This window comes from Pristis pectinata, chromosome 19 (genome assembly GCF_009764475.1).
Source record: "Pristis pectinata isolate sPriPec2 chromosome 19, sPriPec2.1.pri, whole genome shotgun sequence".
Lineage (NCBI taxonomy): Eukaryota > Metazoa > Chordata > Chondrichthyes > Rhinopristiformes > Pristidae > Pristis > Pristis pectinata.
Window position 1 is genome coordinate 6,163,822 of NC_067423.1, and position 22,072 is coordinate 6,185,893.

The following is a 22,072-nucleotide window of genomic DNA, read 5'->3' on the forward strand; positions in this document are numbered from 1 at the left end:
GGGATGTGCCCGTGATGTGCTGGGCAGAGTCTACTACTCCCTGCAGCTTCTTACACCCCTGCACATTTGAATTGCCGTACCAGACCATGATGCAACCAGTCAAGACACTTGCAATAGTACATCTGCAGAAGTTTGTTAAATTGTTCAGTGACATCTCCTTAACCTCCTGAGAAAGTAAAAATGCTGGTGTTCCAACCTTGTGATTGCATCCATGTGCAGGGCCCTAGACAGGTCATCCAATATGTTAATGCCCAGGAATTCAAAGCTGCTGACTCCCTCCACTGCCGATCACCCAATGTAGACTGGAGCATGTTCACCCTCCTTCCCCTTCCCGAAGTCAACAATCAGCTCTTTAGTTTTATTTATGTTGAGCAAGAGGTTGTTGTTGTGGCACCACTTGACCAGGTGTCCTATCTTGCTCCTGTATGCTGACTTATCCCCACCTGTGATTCATCCAAGAACAGTGGTGTCATCGACATAATTATGTTTAATTAGATTTATATTCTATGGACTTTAGGAAATTGAGGGATGAACTTATCAGAAGATCCAGAGGGGGGCAGAACAGAGAGATGTCCCCACTGGTGGAAGAATCTTGAATGAGAGGTCACAGTTACAAGATTAGTGGACAGTCATTTAAAACTTAAGTGCATAGGAGTGTCTTCTTGCAGAAAGTGCTGAATCCCTGGAATTCTCTATCCTGGAGGGTTGTTGAGATCATCGGGGATACTTAAAGATGAACTAGATAGATTTTTTGAAAGCTCAGAGAATTGAGGGCTCTGGGGACCTAGCACAGGGGAGGAGATGAGGCCTGGGGAAGATTAGTCATCATCATATTGAATGTCCCACCGTAGGACAAAGCAGCAGAAAGCTATATTCTTGTGTTGGAGTGAGCAAGTAAAAGACCATATATTCATGCTTATTTCCTGAAAGGATCCAGTTAGTGAGAAGATTTTGCTATCAACGTTGAAAATAAACAGAAATGCAGCTCAAAACCATTTGACTTAAAGTCTAGACAAGTTCCTTTCCATGGAGTTTCTGTGAGTTGATTGAGAACAGCGAGATCCTAAAAGCAGCAATGCAATCCAACCTTGGATTGTTGGATTGTTGGAACCTTGAATCCAACCTTGGACAGTGCCATGGCTGACTTTTAACCTATAACCTGGAAGACAGGCACTCTGAACATAAAGGGACCTCCATGTTACAGCAATTGGGTTAACGGAAATTTGCGCTTACAGAATTCACAAATCGCTACCAAAAAAATCTGAGATACAGAATAAAAATACACTCTCACAGAAATGTTGTATCAACTTTTATTTTGTTTTCAGCTCACATTTCTTGACGCATGCACAGATGATGCGGCTTTGCACTATGGAAAATCGTGATACGGACAGTTTTCTGGGAACCCAACCCCTCTCGTAATGCGGAGATCGCCTGCACAACACTCCGTCGCTGGTGAACTGGGCTGTCTTTGCGTTGAAAATTGTTGGCCCCAAAATCCAACTATTGCAGTTGAAGAATGCTGTCAGCTAAGCAAGCCACAGCTAACAGCTACGGTAATATGAATTACTCTGCTTTCATTCAGATAAAAATGCTTTCACTCAGATAAAAATGCTTTCACGCACATAACACCATCGTTAATCTAGAGGACAAAGCAATTTTATGTTGAATGCATTAAACACTTACTTTTTAATGTCACTCTGTGTCATTTTTAGTTTAGAATGTCATCTTAAAAGTAAATGGAAAAATAAAAACTCTTAACAAAATTGATCTATGTTTGGGTGAACATGACAAATAGGACAGCTGTAGAGGCTTATGATCTCTGTGCAGAATGGATGGAGCACACCGGATGAGAATGGGATGATTAAACAAGTGAAGCTAGTCTCATAACTCACAGTGGCAAGTGGTGAATGAGTTATGTAAGCGGAGCTCATGAATGTAATGAATAGTGTGTTGCCCCTATACCTGTCAAGTGTTTGCGATGCCATCTCCTTTATTGTGAAGGCTTCCTCTAATTCGCCATCAGTGAGGATTCAAAACAGGGAGCAATGTACACATCGCATAACAATGCATGATTTTGAGCTGTGTGCTCCAGTGACTATTTATGTCGATGGGATGCAATTGGTGCAACACACAAAGCTCTGGAGGAACTCAGTGGGTCAGGAGGCGGCTATGGAGGGAAATAGACAGTCGATATTTCGGGCCAAGACCCTTCAGGTCCAGATGAAGGGTCTCGACCCGAAACGTCGACTGCCCATTTCCCTCCATAGGAGCCGCATGACCCACTGTGTTTCCCCAGCTTTATAGGTGTTGCTCCAGATGTCAGCATCTGTAATCTCTTGTGTCTCTGGGATGTGATTGATAATTGGTTTATTATTGTCACATGAACCGAGATGCAGTGAAAAGTTTTTTTTAATTTAAATTTTAAATTTTAAGTTTTTTTTTAAATTTTAAACTTTTAAAATATTTTTTAATTTTTTTTATTTACAGCGTGGTAACAGGTCCTTCCAGCCCAACAAGTCCGTGCTGCCCATTTTAAACCCAAATTAACCTACCCATACGTCTTTGGAATGTGGGAGTAAACCGGAGCACCCGGAAGAAACCCACCCAGACACAGGAGAACGTACAAACTCCTTACAGACAGCGACGGGAATCGAACCACGATCGCTGGCGCTGTAATCGCGTCGCACTAACCGCTACGCTACCGTGCCGCCCCCAATGCTTGCATGTCATCCAGACAGATCATTCCATTAAAAAGTATATTGAGACAGTACAAAAATATAAAAAAAACAGAATTGTCACCCAGGTCGACAATGGCTAACACGAGGCGACATAATTTTAAGGTGATTGGAGGAAGGTATAAGGGGGATGTCAGGGGTAAGTTTTTTTACACAGAGGGTGGTGGGTGCGTGGAATGTACTGTCGGCAGAGATTGTGGGGGCAGATACGTTAGGGACATTTAAGAGACTCTTAGACAGACGCATGTATAATAGAGAAATAGGGGGCTACATGGGAGGGAAGGGTTAGACTTAGAGCAGGATAAAATGTCGGCACAACATTGTGGGCCGAAGGGCCTGTACTGTGCTGTAGTGTTCTATGTTCTATGTTCTAGAATGCAGAATATAGTGTTACAGTTACAGAGAAAGTGCACAGCAGGTAGGCAAATAAGGTGCAAGGGCCATGATGAGGTAGATTGGGAGATCAAGAGGTCATCTTTATCGTGTAAGGTCCGTTAAAGCATTGTGGAATTTGTTGTTTTGCAGCAGCAGTACAGTGCAAGACATAAAAATCACTATAAATCACAAAAATAAATAAATAAATAATGCGAAAGAAAAGGAATAACAAAGTAGTGAGTTTTTTACATCTTCTCCCCCTCCCCCATCCACTACCTTCACCCTCTCCCCTGAACTCACCTCTCCCCTGCCAGTGTGTGCTCCTCCCCCTCCCCCCACCTTCTTATTCTGGCTTCTGCCCTCTTCCTTTCCAGTCCTGATGAAGGGTCTCAGCCCGAAAAATCGACCGTTTATTTCCCTCCGTGGATGCTGCCTGACCTGCTGAGTTCATCCAGCACCTTTTGTGTATTGCTCCAGATTCTAACATCTGCAGAATTTCTTGTGTCTCTAACAAAGTACTGTTCACGGGTTCAAGGACCTTTCAGAAATCTGATGGCAGAGGGGAAGAAGCTGTTCCTGAATCATTGAGTGTGGGTCTTCAGGCTCCTGTTCCTCCTCCCCAATGGTAGTAATGAGAAGAGGGCATGTCCTGGATGGTGCAGGTCCTTAGTGAAGGATGCCACCTTCTTGAGGCACCAGCTCTTGAAGATGTCCTCGATGGCGGGGAGGGTTGTGCCTGTGATGGAGCTGGCTGAGTCTACAACCCTCTGCAGCCTCTTTCGATCCTGCGCATTGGAGCCTCCATACAAGGCAGTGATGCAACCAGTCAGAATGCTCTCCACCATACATCTATAGAAACTTGCAAGAGTCTTTGGTGATATACCAAATCTCCTCAAACTCCCAACGAAGTAGAACCACTAGCGTGCCTTCTTCATGATTGCATCAATGTGTTGGGCCCAGGATAGGTCCTCTGAGATGTTGATGCCCAGGAACTTGAAGCTGCTCACCCTTTCCATTCCTTCAATTTCCTTTATTTTCCTTTATTTCACTGTACATTTATTTTTATACTTAACTGACAACATTTTAATGCATTTATAAATAAATATTTTTACTTTATAATTGCTTCACTTATTTAGTTTTATTTAACTGTTTTCATCCAGAACTGTCTAAAGCCAGCATGGTGGTCATAGAGTTATAGAGTTGTACAGCACGGAAACAGGCCCTTCAGCCCAACTGGTCTATCCCTCAGGGCCTGTTTCTGTGCTGTATAACTCGATGACTCCATGACCACGCTGCTGACTTTGGACAGTTCCGGCTGAAAACAGTTAAATAAAATTTAAATTTAAAGTCAAAGTCAAAAGTAAAAGTCGAGTTTATTGTCATGTGCACAAGTACATGTGTGCACAGGTGCTCCATCACGGTCACAACCCTCCCCACTATCAAGGACATCTTCAAGAGGCGATGCCTCAAGATGGCGGCATCCATCACTGAGGACCCTCACTATCTGGGACATACCCTCTTCTCGTTACTACCATCAGGGAGGAGGAACAGGAGCCTGAAGACCCACACTCAATGATTCAGGAACAGCTTCATCCCCTCTGCCATTAGCTTTCTGAATGGTCCATGAACCCATGAACACCACGTCGTCATTCCTCTTTTGCACTATTTATTTATTTTTGTAACTTATAATAATTTTTATATCTTGCACTGTACTGCTGCCACAAAACAACAAATTTCACGATGTATGTCAGTGATAATAAACCTGATTCTGATTCTGATTCTGAGATGCAATGAAAAGCTTACTTGCAGAAGCATTGCAGGCACATAGCATTAGAGATACAACATTTACAAGAAAAACATAAATTAAACATAAATTCTACAAAATTGTAAAATTATTTAACTTAATTCAAATTAAATCCTTCAAATCCACTTGAAGGAAAAGTGAACACCAGCAACCTTTCCCAGACCAACCTACCCAGAAATGGGGAACTCAGTGGGTCAACTGTAATGCAACCAGTTTTATATGTAAAGAAAAAAAGTATTTCACTTCAAGCTATGCCAAGTCAAGCTTATTGTCATGTGCACAGATACGGTGAGGTACAGGTACAATGAAAAACTTTCTTGCAGCAGCATCACAGGCACGTAGATTCAGACAACACACAGAATATAAATCATACATAAATTATACAAGACAGTGAAGAGAAAGACAGTTCAAAACAAGACATTAGTGGAAAAAAAAGCACAGAGACAAGTCCATGGTCGTGCAAGAGGTGGTCAGAAGTGTTCTGTTGTTGAGGTAGGTTGAGGATGGTGCAGGTCAGTTCAAGAACCTGATGGTTGCAGGAAAGTAGCTGGTAATTGGTAATTAGCTTATTATTGTCACATGTACAAAAACACAGTGAAAAGCTTTTGTTTGCGTGCCATCCAGGGAGATCATTCCGTACATAAGTACATGTTTACCAATTTACCAATATCTTTTCACAGGAACTAAGTGCTGCTGTTTGTGAATGTCAAATTCACTCACATGCAATCCAATAACACTGACAGCTGGGGGGAAATGGGATGGGAACCTTACGGACTGTCAAAGCCATCATGCAAGAGCAGCCGGTTGCCTGTGCTGAGACAGCCCACCATTGCACTGGGTTGAAGTGCGTGGAACACTGGGCAGACTGGGGGATAGGTGTGGTGAGGGGCTCATTGGGAGGTACAGGGGTAGGCAGGCAGTGATCACAGAATAACAGAAGGTCTGGCCCATTGTCTTTTTCAAGCTTGTCTCAGTTGCTGTGGGCTAAGGGAGAGATATTTCTGCCAAAGTAAGTAGCTCACATTTTCAAGCCTCTTGGAGTTTGCAAGGCAATTATCAAACTCCATTCTACTGCTGGGTACGCAAACTTTGTCTGTCGTCAATACTATATCAACAACTTCCACTTGAAAAAGCCCTTTAAGGAAACAAAGCATCTCATAGCACTTCACAACACCACCCCACATAAGTACCATAAAAATGACACTGCCCCTTTTGCGACTTCAAGTTTAGGAAAATATCTCTCTTGAATTTAAAATAAATTTAGTCCATAATCTTTGTCAATAATGAAAAAAGGATCAGTCCATGTCCACTTATACCATTGCAATTAATTTGCTTGAAATAATAATGAGCAAAAAGTGCACAAAACTGAAATACACCAGCAATTGTGCTTTGACAAAAAACACTGTTAAGTTCTACTCCAGCTGATTTCATTAGACAAACACCCCCAGTGCAGAACTTTCACTGGTTACAATTCATCCCAAGCACCCCCTGGCAAAAATACTCAAGTGTAGGTTTTTTTTTAGCTTTTCAGTGGCTGTCACAGTGGAGGCTTGGGTCTTCAGGAGGAATGAGAGGCAGGGAGGTACAGAGAGGGGAAACTTGGGAACTCACTGCCCAAACATTTCCATTTGTTATTTTAAAAGTTTGAACAGCGAAAAATACCAACAAGCAGTCTTGGCATAACATGATTCCATCTTAGCAATGTGAAGTTGGTGAACTACTTTTCGAGGACTGATATTAGGCGGAAAATTGATCCAAATTGAAGGGTAGATTTGCACTGTTACTGTGGCGTGCTTTCTGAGTATCCTGTGTGCCTCAGGATTGGCTGGTACCAGCCAGGCATCGCTTGAGGCTACACTTTGACCCTGGGGAGACTGACATAATCGTGCTCTAACAGAATAACCGCTCGAGCATTAAAGGGATAATAAATCGAACCTCCCCAAAATCTGTCTGATGTCTCACTGTTACTCGTTTTGTTGTTTGTCTTCTCCGCTGCAGGAATCCTAACCCAAAATGAATGGTCCTTTCCACTGAGATGATTGAAGAAGGACGATAATTAGATGCAAACAGTCAACTCAAAGATATGACATTACTCAGTCTCTGAAGCACAATGGAGGAGAACAGATGACTTCTTTTTTCATAATGAATGTTAAGATTGTAATAAGGTCTGGAGAAATCTAATTTTCATGAAGGGTTTTCAAGTGAGATTGAAAGAGACTTTTATGGAAAAACAAATGAAACGCAAGGGTACTTGAATGTGTACAGGTTGAAACTCTCTAGACTGACATTCTGTGGTCTCGCAACTCCTGTTTTCCAGAATGTTTTGAATCTGTAGTACAGATTTGTACTAATTAACTCATTCTAACTAAGATCTAACTAATATCTAAAATTAACTAAGATCTGTGTTAATCTGTAACTAATTAACCAACTTGTGCAACTTCTGCAATCTCAGCTGACAGTGTTTCAGACTTACAGAAACTTCAGGCTCCTGGACCTGTGAGTGCCTATATTTAAAAAGAACAGTTGTCCTGCTCAGAGGAAGATAATCAGGGGCAATTTCTTTGGTCTGGATTTTCTGTGGTCTGCTCTAGTGAAGTCCCAAAGGTGCCAGTCTAGAGAATTTCAACCTGTATTATTATTTATGGAAGAAAATATGGCAATAAGCACTTCAACTTGGAGAATGAATTAAAGCAGAAGAGCTTGCCTATGAATGTTGGAAATCAAGGTAGGAGTAGACTATTCAACCCTTCATACCTGCTCCATCATTCCATAAAACATTGGTAAAATTCACAAAGTTGGTAAAATTGGTTTATTGTTGTCACAGGTATCGAGGTACAGTGAAAAACTTTGTTTTGCATGCCATCCATACAGATAATTTCATTACATCAGTGCATTGAGGTAGTACAAGGGAAAACAATAACAGAATGCAGAATACAGTGTTACAGTTACAGAGAAAGTGCAGCGCAGGCAGACAATAAGGTGCAAGGTCATAATGATGTAAATTGTGAGGTCTAGAGTCCATCTTATCGTACTAGGGAACCGTTTAATAGTCTTATAACAGCGGGATGGAAGCTGTTCTATTTTTACCTCAGCATCACTTACTCCACTAATCCCATATCCCTTGATTCACTTAACATTTAAAATCTATCGATCTTTGTCATGAACATACTCAGTGACTCTTGGGTAAAGAATTACAAAGATTCGTCTGAGTGAAGAAATTCCTCTTCATCACTGACTTAAGTGAGTGACTCGTTGAACTAAAACTGTGCTCCTTAGTTCTAGGTTCACTTCTGGTTCTAGAGATCCCAGCCAGGAGAAACAGCATGTCCACATCTACCCTGTCAGTTTTGAAAGAGATCACCCCTCGTTCTTCTAAACTTCAGGGAGAATAGGCCCACTCTGCTTAACCACTCCACAATGGGTAATGCCCCCTGCATCCCAAGAATCAATCAGGCAAACGTGTTGCACTCCCTCTATTGCAAGTATATCCTACCACAGGTTCAGGACAGACTTGCACGTAATATTCCAGGTACAACCAGGACCCTATGCAATTGGAATCAGTTAATAGTAACAATTAGCAATTCACAGAGTTCTGAAATATTAACTCTCTTTCTCTCTCCACAGATGCTGCCTGACCTTCTGAGTGTTTCCTGCATTCTCCATTGAGGAGGGAGAAGGGAGAATGACCAGGCTGGGTGGGGTCCTTGATTATGTTGGTTGCTCTTCTGGGACAGCAGGAAGTGTCAACAGAGTCAATGGAGGGGAGGCTGGTTTGTGTGTCGGACTGGGCTGTGTCCACAACTCTCTGCAATTTCTTGGGGTCCTGGGCAGAGCAGTTGCCGTCCCAAGCCGTGATGTGTCCAGATAGGATGCTTTCTATGGTGCATCTGTAAAAATTGGTGAGGGTTGACGGGGACATTCCAAATTTCCTTATCCTTCTGATATGAGAATCCCTTGGCAAGTCTTGAGTTGTTGATGTTTAAACATTGTTTCCTCAGAGCAAAGCAGAACCAAGCATGCGGTGGCTCAGATCAGAGTTACTCTAGATCCTGCTGATATGGGTTTGTCAATTTCCCTTTGAATTCCAATTAATTTTTGCATTACTTGAAACCTTTTATATTTGGAATAAACTACAAGGAGAGGAGGTGAAGAGCTTATATTTTTTGGGCAAGGGGCAGTGTGAGAAACCAAAATTCTCAGGGAGGTGAGCCCCCCAACATCTGAAAGATATCATGGGTGGATTCGGGGTGATGAATCGGGTGGGACCAGACCAAGACACAAACTGTTTATGGGATCCTGCTGTGCACAACTTTGTCACCACATTTCCGACATTACAATGGCAGCTACTTTTCTAAGTTGGCCTGAAGCACTTTGAGGGAGTCCCTCAAACATTGTGGCAGGTGCTATGTAGAAGTAAGGCTTTATTTCCTTCCAAACAGTTGGCCATGAAATCGCAGTGGTGGGAGTGGGAAGTTGAGTTATTACACAGCGACCAGAGGAAGAACAACTGCTCATGCTTATAGAGGGAGCTTTAATGGGGCAAAATGTTTCAAGTCATGTTCCCAAGCAACATTTGACAGTGAGCCACAAAGGAAGATATTAGGGAAGGTGGCCCATTGTTTGGAGATGTACTAAGTTTTAAGAAGCAGTTGGAAATGGATATACGGAGGAATGGAGGTTTAGGGAGAGAATTTGAATTGAAAGCACGAATGGTAGAGAGAAATGGGAGTGTTCAAGAGGCAACAAGTTTCGGATTTGAGTGCTCTATGAAGGCAGGCCTCTGTTGTGAAGCCCCTCATAGTTGTTTACATTTTTCTTACAGGGTGTAAATGTCCAGACATGTTCTGTTGGTGCAGTTCTCTCCCACAGGGATCTGGTGTGCACACAGCCCCTGATTCCTCATCAATTATGATCTCTGCTTGAGAAGATTGTGTGGGTCATGGGCTGGTGCCTGGAGAGATGTGAACCCTCAGTCAATCTGTGAAGGTTGTCTCCTTCAGTAAAGCAAAAGACGTGCATTTCTGTAGCTCCCTTCACAGCCTCCAAATGTTGCAGAGCATTTCACAGCCAATGAAACAGTGTAATGTCAGCAGTTTGTAACATATTTAGCAATACCATGTTAGTGTGTGTTCAGTAATCTCAAGAGTGGAAGTGAGTCCCTTAACATTTCACTTTTTATTAAAAAGCAGCATTTGTATCCAAGTCATGCCAGAACAAAGCAAACATATTAAAAGCATCGCAACCCAATTCATTGAACAATAGTTGATTGATGACCAGAAAGGATTAGTCAAATGCAGTGTTGAATAATTTGTATAATACCTTTATCAACACAAACAGCAAGACTGAAGTGAAACATCACACTGACTCTTTAACTTTCCATGCTCACCAATACCTAAATGACTTCCCCAAATTGTCACCATGGACTGAGAGTTCACAACCCACTTAGAGCAATAATTATTGTCATGGATTCAGGAGTGCAAGCAGTAGAGGGAACAGACTAAATATGGCAGGTGTACAAATCCCTGTTCGCCTTATAAAGGAAAATGGAAATGGACCTGGGGAGGAGGTACAGGAGCCTGAAGACCCACACTCAAGGATTTAGGAACAGCTTGTTCCCCTCTGCCATCAAGTTCTGAACGGTCCATGAACCCATGAACACTACCTCGTTATTCCTTTTTTTTGCAATATTTATTTATTTTGTATTGTATAGTAATTTTATGTCTTTGCACTGTACTGTTGTCACAAAACAACAGATTTAATGCCATATAAGTCAGTGCTAATAAACCTGATTCTGACTCTAAAAGGTCTCGACCTGAAACGTCGACTGTCTATTTCCCTCCACAGATGCTGCCTGACCCGCTGAGTTTCTCCAGCATCTTGTGTGTTGCTCCAGATTCCAGTATCTGCAGTCTCTTGTGTTTCCATATGGGCAACAATGTGCCATTGTGGCTCTGGGAAAATGTCTCTGACTGTCCACTCGATCTATGCCTCTTATCATCTTGTACACCTCTATCAAGTCACCTCTCATCCTCCTCCTCTCCAAAGAGAAAAGCCCGAGCTCACTTAACCTATGCTTATAAGACATGCTCTCCAATCCAGGCAATATCCTGGTAAATCTCCTCTGCACCCTCTCTAAAGCTTCCGCATCCTTCCTATAATGAGGCGACCAGAGCTAAACACAATACTCCAAGTGTGGTCTAACCAGAGTTCTATAGAGCTGCAACATCACCTCGCGGCTCTTGAACTCAATACCCCGACTAATAAAGGCCAGCACACCATACACCTTCTTAACAACCCTATCGACCTGTGCGGCAACCTTGAGGGATCTATGTTGCCTGGATGGATGGCTTCAGTTACAATAAGAGACTGAATAGGTTAGATCTGGTTTCCTTAGAGCAGAGGAGGCTGAGGGGGTTTCTGACATAGGTACACAAAAGTATGAGGGGCACAGATAGGGTGGATAGTGAGAAATTTTTCCCCATGAGGGAAATATCTAAAACCAGGGGGCAGAGATTTAAGGTGAGGAGCAAGAGAATTTGAGGGATCTCAGGAAGAATTTCTTTTCTCACCCTGAGGGTCGTTGCAATCTGGAATACATTAGCTGAGAAGGTGGCAGAGGCAGGTACTCTCATAATATTTAAAAAGTATCTGTAAAAGCACTTGAATCACCAAGGACAGCTTCTACCCCGCTGTTATAAGGCTATTGAACGGTCCCCTAGTACGATAAGATAGACTCTTGACCTCATAATCAACCTCATTATGACCTTGCATCTTATTGTCTGCCTGCACTGCACTTTCTCTGTAACTGGAACACTTTATTCTGCATTCTGTTATTGTTTTCCCTTGTACAACCTCGACGTACTGATGAAATTATCTGTATGGATGACATGCAAAACAATGTTTTTCACTGAACCTCAGTATATGTGGTTTGCCAAGATGCTGCCTGGATTAGAGGGCATGTGTTATGAGGAGAGGTTGGACAAACTTGGGTTGTTCTCTCTGGAATGGTGGAGGCTGAGGGGAAATCTGATGGAGGTTTATAAGATTACGAGAGGCATAGATAGAGTAGACAGTCACTATCTTTTCCGCAGGGTTGAAATGTCTAATACCAGAGGCCATGCATTTAAGGTGAGAGGGGGTAAGTTCAAAGGAGATGTGCGGGGCAAGTTTTTTTACACAGAGAGTGGTGGGTGCCTGGAATGCGCTGCCTGGGGTGGTGGTGTGGGCAGATACGATAGGGCCGTTCGAGAAGGTCTTAGATAGCTGAAGAAGCTCTGAGGCCCGCATCCATAGATCCCTCAAGGTTGTTGCACAGGTTGATAGGGTTGTTAAGAAGGCGTATGGAGTATTGGTCTTCATTAGTCGGGGTTAGGTAGATCTTAGAGCAGGATAAAATGTCAGCACAACAATGTGGGCCAAAGGGCCTGCACTGTGCTGTAATGTTCTATGTTCTATAGGCACATTAATGTGAGGGAAACAGTAGAATATGGATATTGTGTAGCCAAAAGGGATTAGTTTTGACGAGCATTTTATTACTAATGTAATTGGTTCAGCACAACATTGTGGGCCGAAGGGCCTGTTCCTGTGCTGTACTGTTCTATGTGACAACAATAAACCAATTTACCAATTGACTGATATCCAAGGCAGAGATCAATAGATATGGAGTAAGTGCACAAAAGTGATGTTGCTTAATAGAATAACCATAATCTCATTGAATGATAGACCAGGCACAAGGAAATGAAAGACCTCTTCTAGTTTTCTGTTGACGTCAGTGATTTGCCACTGGGCAACAGCCTGACAAATGTATTCCGTTGTCCAGGTGGTCCAAAGCAGAGTGGAGTGCCAGCGAGATAGTGTCTGCTGTTGACCTGTTGTGGCGATAGGTGGATTGAACCTGGTGCAGGTCCTTACTGAGGCAGGAGTTGATTTGAGCCATTACCAACCTCTCGAAGCACTTCATTACAATAAATGTAAGCGGTACCAGATGGTAGTCATTGAGACAAGTCACCTTGCTCCATCTGAGGGAGTACAAGCAGTTTCCTTCCCTCAATTTGAGAACCTTAGGTGAGAGCTTGATGATTCAAAAGTACTTTAAGGAATGTAATTAGATTAAAAACTCTCTTAAATCTTTCCAGGAATTCTTTTAACATCTCTGATTGACTTGTTAATTTATACTTTTTAAGGGTTTAGATAGGTTTATGTTTTTTTTTAATTTGCAACTTTTATTTTTAGTATGTTCTTCAAATCTCTGAATCTCTCAAAAACATGCAGGGAGTTTTGACAGCTTAGCAGGTTGGGATTTTGGGAGCAGATGTTATAAATACCTATCAGGTCAGATGGCATTTATGGAGAGAGGGAAGAGTTAACATTTAAGGTTCTTCACTTCCAATCGAAGCTTTTCCAACTGAAACATTAATCACAGATGCTGCCTGACCTGCTGAGCATTTGCACCAGGATTAAGTGATCCAGGAAAATGAAGAAATTGCAAATGCTGGAAATCCAAGATTAAAACGGAAAATGCTGGAAAAGTTCAGCACATCAGGCAGTATCGAAGGAAAGAGTTAATGCTTCAGGATGGGATCCTTCACCTTAGAGTCACAGGATCATTCAGTAATCGGCCCAACTCGTCCATGCCAACCATGGCGTCCACCAATCTAGTCCCATTTGCCTACCTTTGGCCCATAATCCCTCTAAATCCCTGCTATCCATGTACTTATCCAAATATCTTTCAAGTATTGTCCCTGCCTCAACCACAAGAAGTTGCCCCTCAGGTCCCTTTAAATCTTTCACCTCCCCTTAAAACTCTGCCCTCAGGTTTTTAGATCCCCATTCCTGGAAAAAAAGAGTATGTGCATTCACACTATCAATACCCCTCATGATTTTATACACCTCTGTACGATCACCCCTCAATTTCCTACATTCCAAGGAATAAAATCCTAGCCTGCCCAACCTCTCCCTCTAGCTCAGGCCTTCGAGTCCTGGCAGCATCCTTGTAAATCTTTTCTTCACCCTTTCCAGTGTAAAGGTGTCTTTCCTATACCAGGGCGATCAAAACTGAACACAATACTCCAAGTGCAGTCTCATCTTGTACAACTGTAACATAACATCCCAACTCCTATACTGAATGTCCTGACTGATGAAGGCCAAATGCATCCTTCACCACCCTGTCTACCGCTGTCAGTGAACTGTGTACTTCCCTTCTCTCCGACTGAACCCTTTCCCAGTTTTAACAAAGAGCTCTTGATCTGAAACATCAATTCTATTTCTCTTTCCACAAGTGCTGCCTGACCTGCTGAGTGTTTCCAGCATTTTCCCCTTTTTTTTTATTAAGACAAAATTGTAGTTCAATGATAATTAAGAAATTGTTTCATGTCTTTGACCCACACCAAAGTTAAACCTTCTAAATATCTATCACTGTTCCTGTTGCTTATTGGGCTGTTGTCACAGAATGCAAGCAACTCTGCATTGTGTGGTTTGACAGGAACACCACAGGTGCAATTACAGTAAAGAATTAAGAGACACTGTCACCTACATTGCATATATCAACTTCCCTTTTTTGGGGACAGACTTATTGATGGGATAAAACCAATTAAGAGAGACCCCTATAAACCACTGAAGCTAAAAAACAGAGAGAGAGAGAGAGAGAGAGAGAGAGAGAGAGAGAGAGAGATTCTACTTTGATAAATCACTAAGGAGCAATAGCAAATGACAGACGAGATTGTTTGGACAATTCATCAAGAGTTTTCTGACAAGAATGAAGAGATTTGGCCAACTGATGATGACAAGATATCTACACATGTGACAGCAGGAAAGGTACATATTTTATCCATGTGAATGATTACTTTTGTTTATAAAATGTGTCCTGCTCATTAAAAAAACCTACAGATATTGTAATACCACAGGAGCAAAACAAAAAGCATTCTGGACTCAATATCAAATTCTCAAACTTATGGTAACTCATTCTTTCTCTCTGTTTGTATGAGAACTAGCCTTAAACTGGCTGTGAGCATGTTGACTCAGTATGTTTGCGCAGTCTGTCTTGCTGGACATGTCCCACATCTTCACCATGTGCAACACAGACAAAAAATCTTAATGTGCTGGCAACTGACGCTATTAAGCCATTTTCCCTCATCTCATCAGAAATATTCTTCGTCATCTTATATGAGAAATATATGGGTGGAGAGCTGGCAGATGGATTTCAAATTAGAAAAGTGTGGAGTGATACACTTTGGAAGATCGAACTTGAAGGCAGAGTATAAGGTTAATGGTAGGATTCTTCGCAGTGTGGAGAAACAGAAGGATCTTGGGGTCCAAATCCACAGATTCCTCAAAGTTGCCATGCAAGTTGATAGGGTAGTTAAGACAGTGTATGGTGTGTTGTCCTTCATTAGTCAGGGGATTGAGTTAAGGACCATGAGGTAATGTTGCAGCTCTATAAAACTCTGCTTAGACCACACAGAGTATTGTGTTCAGTTCTGGTTGCGTCGTTATAGGAAAGATGTGGAAGCTTTAGAAAGGGTGCAGAGGAGACTTACCAGGAAGCTGCCTGGATTAGAGAACATATTTTATCAGGAAAGGTTGAGTGAGCTAGGGCTTTTCTCTTTGGAGTGATGCAGGATGAGAGGCGACTTGATAGCGGTGTATAAGGTTATGAGAGGCATAGATAGAGTGGACAGCCAGCACCTTTTCCGCAGGGCAGCAATGGCCAATACCCGAGGGCATCAGTTTAGGCTTAGAGAAGGAAAGTTTAGGGGAGATGTCAGTTTTTTACGCAGAGAGTGGTGGGTGCCTGGAACGAACTGCTGGGGGTGGTGGTAGAGGCTGATACAACAGGGACATTTAAGGGACTATTGAATAGGCACATAGATGTAAGAAAAATGGAGGGTTATAGACTGTGTCAGAGGGAAGGTTAGATTGAACAGGGAGTAGGTATTAATATAGTTCAGCACAACATCGTGGACCGTAGGGCCTGTACTGTGCTGTACTATTCTGTGTTCTATGTTCTATCTCATTAGAAATGTCAGAAGACAGCCAAGAAAGTTGACCAACGCCTCTACTTCTTCAGGAGGCTAAAGAAATTTGGCATGTCCCCTTTGACCCTTACCAATTTTTATCGATGCACTATAGAAAGCATCCTATCCAGATGCATCACGGCTTGGTACGGCAACTGCTCTGCCTGGGACCACAAGAAACTGCAGAGATTTGTGGACATAGCTCAGCACATCACGGAAACCAGCCTTCCCTCCATGGACTCTGTCTACACTTCCCACTGTCTCATTAAAACAGCCAACATAGTCAAAGCCCTCATGCACTCGGGACATTCTCTCTTCTCCCCCCTCCCATCAGGCAGGGTATACAAAAACCTGAAAACATCAGGCTCAAGGACAGCTTCTATCCCACTGTTATAAGACCCTTGAATGGTCCCCTAGTACAATAAGACGCACTCTCAGCTTCACAATCTACCTCACTGTGGCCTTGCACTTTATTGTCTGCCTGCACTGCACTTTCTCTGTAACTATAACACTTCATTCTGCATTCTGTTATTGTTTTCCCTTGTACTACCTCAATGTACGGTTGAAATGAAATGATCTGTATGGATGACATGCAATACGAAGGTTTTCACTGTATCTCAGCACGTGTGACAATAATAAACCAATTTACCAGTTTGCCAATAGTCCCTTTGCTTGCCCCCACCCTCTGTCCTACTGAAAACTAACTTGTATTTCTTTCTTTCCCAGTTCTAAGGAAAGGTCCCTGATCTAAAATGTTAACTGTTTCTTTCTACGCAGATGCTGCCTGACATGCTGAGTGTTTCCAACATTTTCTGTTTTTTTTATTCAGATTTACAGCTCTGTAGTTTTTTGATTTTCTTTTATATAAAAAAACAATCAACCATAGAACCATAGAACAATACAGCACAATACAGGCCCTTCGGCCCACCATGTTGTGCCGACCTTCAAACCACACCTAAGACTATCTAACCCCTTCCTCCCACATATCCCTCTATAAATTCCTCCATATGCTTATCTAACAATCTCTTGAACTTGACCAACGTATCAGCCTCCACCACCACCCCAGGTAGCGCATTCCATGCAGCAACCACTCTCTGGGTGAAAAACCTCCCTCTGATATCTCCCTTGAACTTCCCACCCATTACCTTAAAGCCATGTCCTCTTGCTTTGAGCATTGGTGCCCTGGGAAAGAGGCGCTGACTGTCCACTCTATCTATTCCTCTTAATATCTTGTATACATCTATCGTGTCTCCCCTCATCCTCCTTCTCTCCAAAGAGTAAAGCCCTAGCTCCCTTAGTCTCTCCTCATAATCCATACTCTCTAATCCAGGCAGCATCCTGGTAAATCTCCTCTGCACCCCTTCCAATGCCTCCACATCCTTCCTATAATGAGGCAACCAGAACTGGACATAGTACTCTAAGTGTGGTCTAACCAGAGTTTTGTAAAGCTGGATCATTACTTCGCGGCTCTTAAACTCGATCCCACGACTTACGAAAGCTAACATCCCATAAGCTTTCTTAACTACCCTATCCACCTGCGAGGCAACTTTCAGTGATCTGTGGATATGAACACCCAGATTGCTCTGCTCCTCCACACTACCCAGAATCCTGCCATTCACCTTGTACTCTGCCTTGGAGTTTGTCCTTCCAAAGTGTACCACCTCACACTTCTCCTGATTGAACTCCATCTGCCACTTGTCAGCCCAGCTTTGCATCCTATCAATATCCCTCTGTAAGCTCCGACAGCCCTCCACACTATCCACAACACCACCAATCTTTGTGTCATCTGCAAACTCGCTAACCCACCCTTCCACCCCCTCACCTAAGTCATTAATAAATATCACAACAAGTAGAGGTCCCAGAACCAATCCCTGTGAGACACCACTAGTCACAGCCCTCCAATCCAAATGCACTCCCTCCACCACAACCCTCTGCTTTCTACAGGCAAGCCAATTCTGAATCCACATTTCCAAGCCTCCCTGGATCCCTTAGCCTCTGACCTTCTGAAGAAGCCTACCATGCGGAATCTTATCAAACGCCTTACTAAAATCCATGTAGACCACATCCACTGCACTACCCTCATCAATCTTCCTGGTCACCTCCTCAAAGAACCCTATCAGGCTTGTGAGGCAAGATCTTCCCTTCACAAAGCCATGCTGGCTGTCCCTAATCAGTCCATGATTCTCTAAATGCTCATAGATCCTATCTCTTAGAATCCTTTCTAACAGCTTACCCACCACAGATGTAAGGCTCACTGGTCTGTAATTCCCTGGACTATCCCTACTACCTTATTTGAATAAGGGGACAACATGCGCCACCCTCCAATCCTCCGGTACCATCCCCGTGGACAACGAGGACTCAAAGATCCTTACCAGTGGTTCAACAATCTCCTCCCTCACCTCATGAAGCAGCCTGGGGAATATTCCGTCAGGTCCCGGGGACTTATCTGTCCTAATATTTTCTAACAACTCCAACACATCCTCTCTCTTGATATCTACATACTCTGGAACATTACCCTTACCAACACTGTCCTCAGCATCATCAAGACCCCTCTCCTTGGTGAATACTGAAGAGAAGTATTCATTGAGAACCTCACCCACTTCCACAGCTTCCAGGCACGTCCTCCCACCTTTGTCTTTAATCGGACCTACCTTTACTCTCGTCATCCTTCTGCTCTTCACGTACAAGAAAAAAGCCTTGGGACTCTCCTTAACCCTACTCGCCAAAACCTTTTCGTGTCCCCTTCTCGCTCTCCTCAGCCCTTTCTTAAGTTCCTTCCTTGCTACTCTATATTCCTCACGAGCCCTGTCTGATCCTTGCTGCTTACACCTTATGTGTGCTGCCTTCTTTTTCCTAACTAGTTGTTCCACTGCTCTCGTCACCCACGGTTCCTTCACCCTGCTATTCCTTCTCTGCCTCACCAGGACAAATTTATCCCCAACATCCTGCAAAAGATCCCTGAACATCAACCACATCTCCACAGTACATTTCCCTTCAAAAATGTCATCCCAATTTACACTCCCAACTTCTCACCTTATAGCCTCATGATTCACCTTTCCCCAATTAAATATCTTCCAGTCCTCTTTGCTCCTATCCCTGTCCATGATAATTCTAAAGGTTATGGAGCAATGGTCACTGTCCCCCAAAGGCTCACCCATCGATAGATCTGTCACCTGTCCCAGTTCATTACCTAAAACTAGATCTAGTATGGCATTCCCTCTAGTCGGCCTGTCAACGTACTGTGTCAGGAATCCATCCTGGACACACCTAACAAACTGCGCCCCGTCTAAACCTTTGGCACTAAGTAGGTGCCAATCAATATTTGGAAAGTTGAAGTCTCCCATTATAATAACCCTCTTATTTTCACATCTTTCTAAAAACTGCCTCCCAATTTGCTCCTCAGTATCCCTACTGCTACCAGGGGGTCTATAGAATACTCCCAGGAGGGTAACTGCTCCTTTCTTGTTCCTAACTTCCACCCATATTGACTCTAGAGAGGATCCTTCTACGTTGTCTACCCTTTCTGCAGCTGTAACAGTGTCCCTGACCAGTATTGCCACCCCTCCTCCTCTTCTCCCCCCCTCCCTATCCCTTTTAAAACACTGAAAACCAGGAATATTCAATATCCATTCCTGCCCCGATGTCAGCCATGTCTCTGTAATAGCCACAATATCATAGTCCCATGTACTTATCCAAGCTCTCAGTTCATCTCCCTTATTCCTGATGCTTCTTGCATTTAAGTAAATGCACTTTAGCCCATCCACCTTACTACTTTTATAGCCTGTACTCCTTCCTCAAAGCCTCCCTGCCTGTCAGATCTGACTTTTCCCCATCCCCTTCTTCCTCTGACCTACTCCTCCGGTTCCCTTCCCCCTCGCAATCTAGTTTAAACCCTCCTGAGCCACTCTAGCAAACCTGGCTGCAAGGATATTGGTCCCCCTCTGGTTCGGGTGTAACCCGCCCTCTCTGTACAGGTCCCACCTTCCCCAGAAGAGATCCCAATGATCCAAAAATCTAAAACCCTCCCTCCTGCACCAACTCCTCAGCCACACATTTATTTGCCATCTCCTCCTATTCCTACCTTCACTATCATGTGGCACTGGCAGCAATCCTGAGATTGCTACCCTTAGGTCCTGTTCTTCAGCCTTCTGCCTAGCTCACTAAACTCACTTTTCAGGACCTCATCCCTCTTCCTACCTATGTCGTTGGTCCCAACATGAACCACGACTTCTGGCTGTTCTCCCTCCCGCTCTAGAATCCTGTGGACCCGATCAGTGACATCCCGGACCCTGGCACCTGGGAGGCAATGTACCATCTGGGATTCATGCTCACTGCCACAGAACCTCCTATCTGTTTCCCTGACTATCGAGTCCCCTATCACTACTGCCCTCCTCTTCCTCCCTTCCCTTCTGAGCAGCAGGACTGGTCCCAGTGCCATAGACCTGGCTACTGCTGCTAGGCCCCGGCAGGTCATCTCCCTCAACAGCCTCCAAAGCAGAAAACCTGTTACTGAGGGGAGCAGCCTCCGGGGTCCTCTGCTCTATCTGCCTGTTCGTTTTCTTTTTCCTTTTCCCTCCCCTGACAGTCACCCTTCTATCTACTTCCTGGACTCCAGAAGTACCTGCTGTAAGGGGGGTGACCGTCTCCTGATGTACAGTATCTACATAACTCTCCCCCTCCTTGATGCTGCGCAGTGTTTGAAGCTGCAACTCCAGCTCATCAATTCTGAGCCAAAGTTCCTCCAGCCTCAAGCACTTACTGCAGATGTGGCCATCGTGGACCACAGCGAGGTCCACGATCTCCCACATCAAGCAGCTGCAGCACACCACCATGTTCTCCATCTGAACTAATTCTCTTTTTCTTCCCCCCTAGTTTTTCCTAATTAAAAATTTATAAACAGATAACAGGTAAAACCTTACCTTTACCTACTTACCAGCTACTCACCTGCCTTGCCCCTTTACGCCGAAGCCCCTTAAGCCAAAGCCCAACCACTCTGCTCCCTCTCACTCAGCTGTCTGCTCCGACACTGCCCGCTGGATATGGCAGTTTGCTTTTTAAACTGCCCGCGCCTTACCTGCTGACGTCACGCACCTGCGCAGTCCAGCCCCCACTATTCCCGATTAAAACTTATATAACAAGTTATAAAAAAGAACCTTATAAAAACTAAACCCTTATAATAAAAACCCTATTAAAAAAAAAGAAAAACTTATCTGCTCCGAAGTCCTGACGTCTACCGAAGCAAAACCCACTGCTGGGAACACTCTGCAGGTCAGGGCAGTATCTGAGGAAAGAGAAGCATGAGTTAATGTTTCATGTCAATGACCTTCAACAGAACTGGGAAAATTTAGAAAACAATTGTGTTCTAAGTTGCGAAGAACAGCGAGACATCAAAAGGAATGTCTATGATCAGGTGGAGAGCAGGAGAAAACAAATGAGGCAGATTGGTATCAAAGTCAGGCTAATGGCAACTCATCTGTCTGAAGCAAGTATAAGTACAGAGAGATAGCAGAAGCTCAAGAAACAGAAAGAAAAAGAACAGTGGAACTTTGAGATACAAAACATTGCAATTGAAATAAAGGTGAATGCTGGAAATACCCAACAGATCTGATAGGATCTGTGCGGAGCAAACTGATGATATATCAGAATAAGCCAGGGATTCAAAAGCAAAAGACTGCAGCTGTTGGAAATATCAAACAAAAACAGAAAATATTGGAAATACTCAGCAGGCTGAGCAGTAACTGTGCCAAGGGATACAGAACTCCTACCACACCAAAAGATGTCAATGTAACCTAACTTTTCAGTTTCTATCTATTTCGTTTGAGTACGGTTTGCTGTATTTTTGTTTTTACTTGAATATTAATTTAACTTTAGCATGTTAGAGGAGTTGTATAAATGCAACATTTTGTGGCTGTAAAGCTACAAATATTGGAAAAAAACAATCCCTACATGAAGATTAGGTATAAGTCTCACATAGAAGAATGTTTGAGTGGGTAAATGTCAGGATTATTCCAAAGAAAGGAAAATCCTGCCTTCAGTCGACTCAACAGGAATTATTTAATTAATATATTCTTTCAGATATCAAAAACCACTAATATTTATCCAGCATCATTTACACACCAGACAATCTGGTGTATAACGGGTGGACA

At 43.3% G+C, this 22,072-nt stretch overlaps 1 long non-coding RNA gene across 1 annotated transcript in view; it reads left to right on the forward strand.

Moving 5' to 3' along the window:
• The first annotated feature begins 7,424 nt into the window (after positions 1-7,424).
• The window catches only part of LOC127580480 (uncharacterized), a 28,595-nt gene continuing 13,947 nt past the window's right edge, over positions 7,425-22,072 (forward strand). The window contains exon 1 of the long non-coding RNA XR_007957827.1: positions 7,425-7,639. This is a non-coding gene — a long non-coding RNA (uncharacterized LOC127580480). The remainder of the gene's footprint in view (positions 7,640-22,072) is intronic.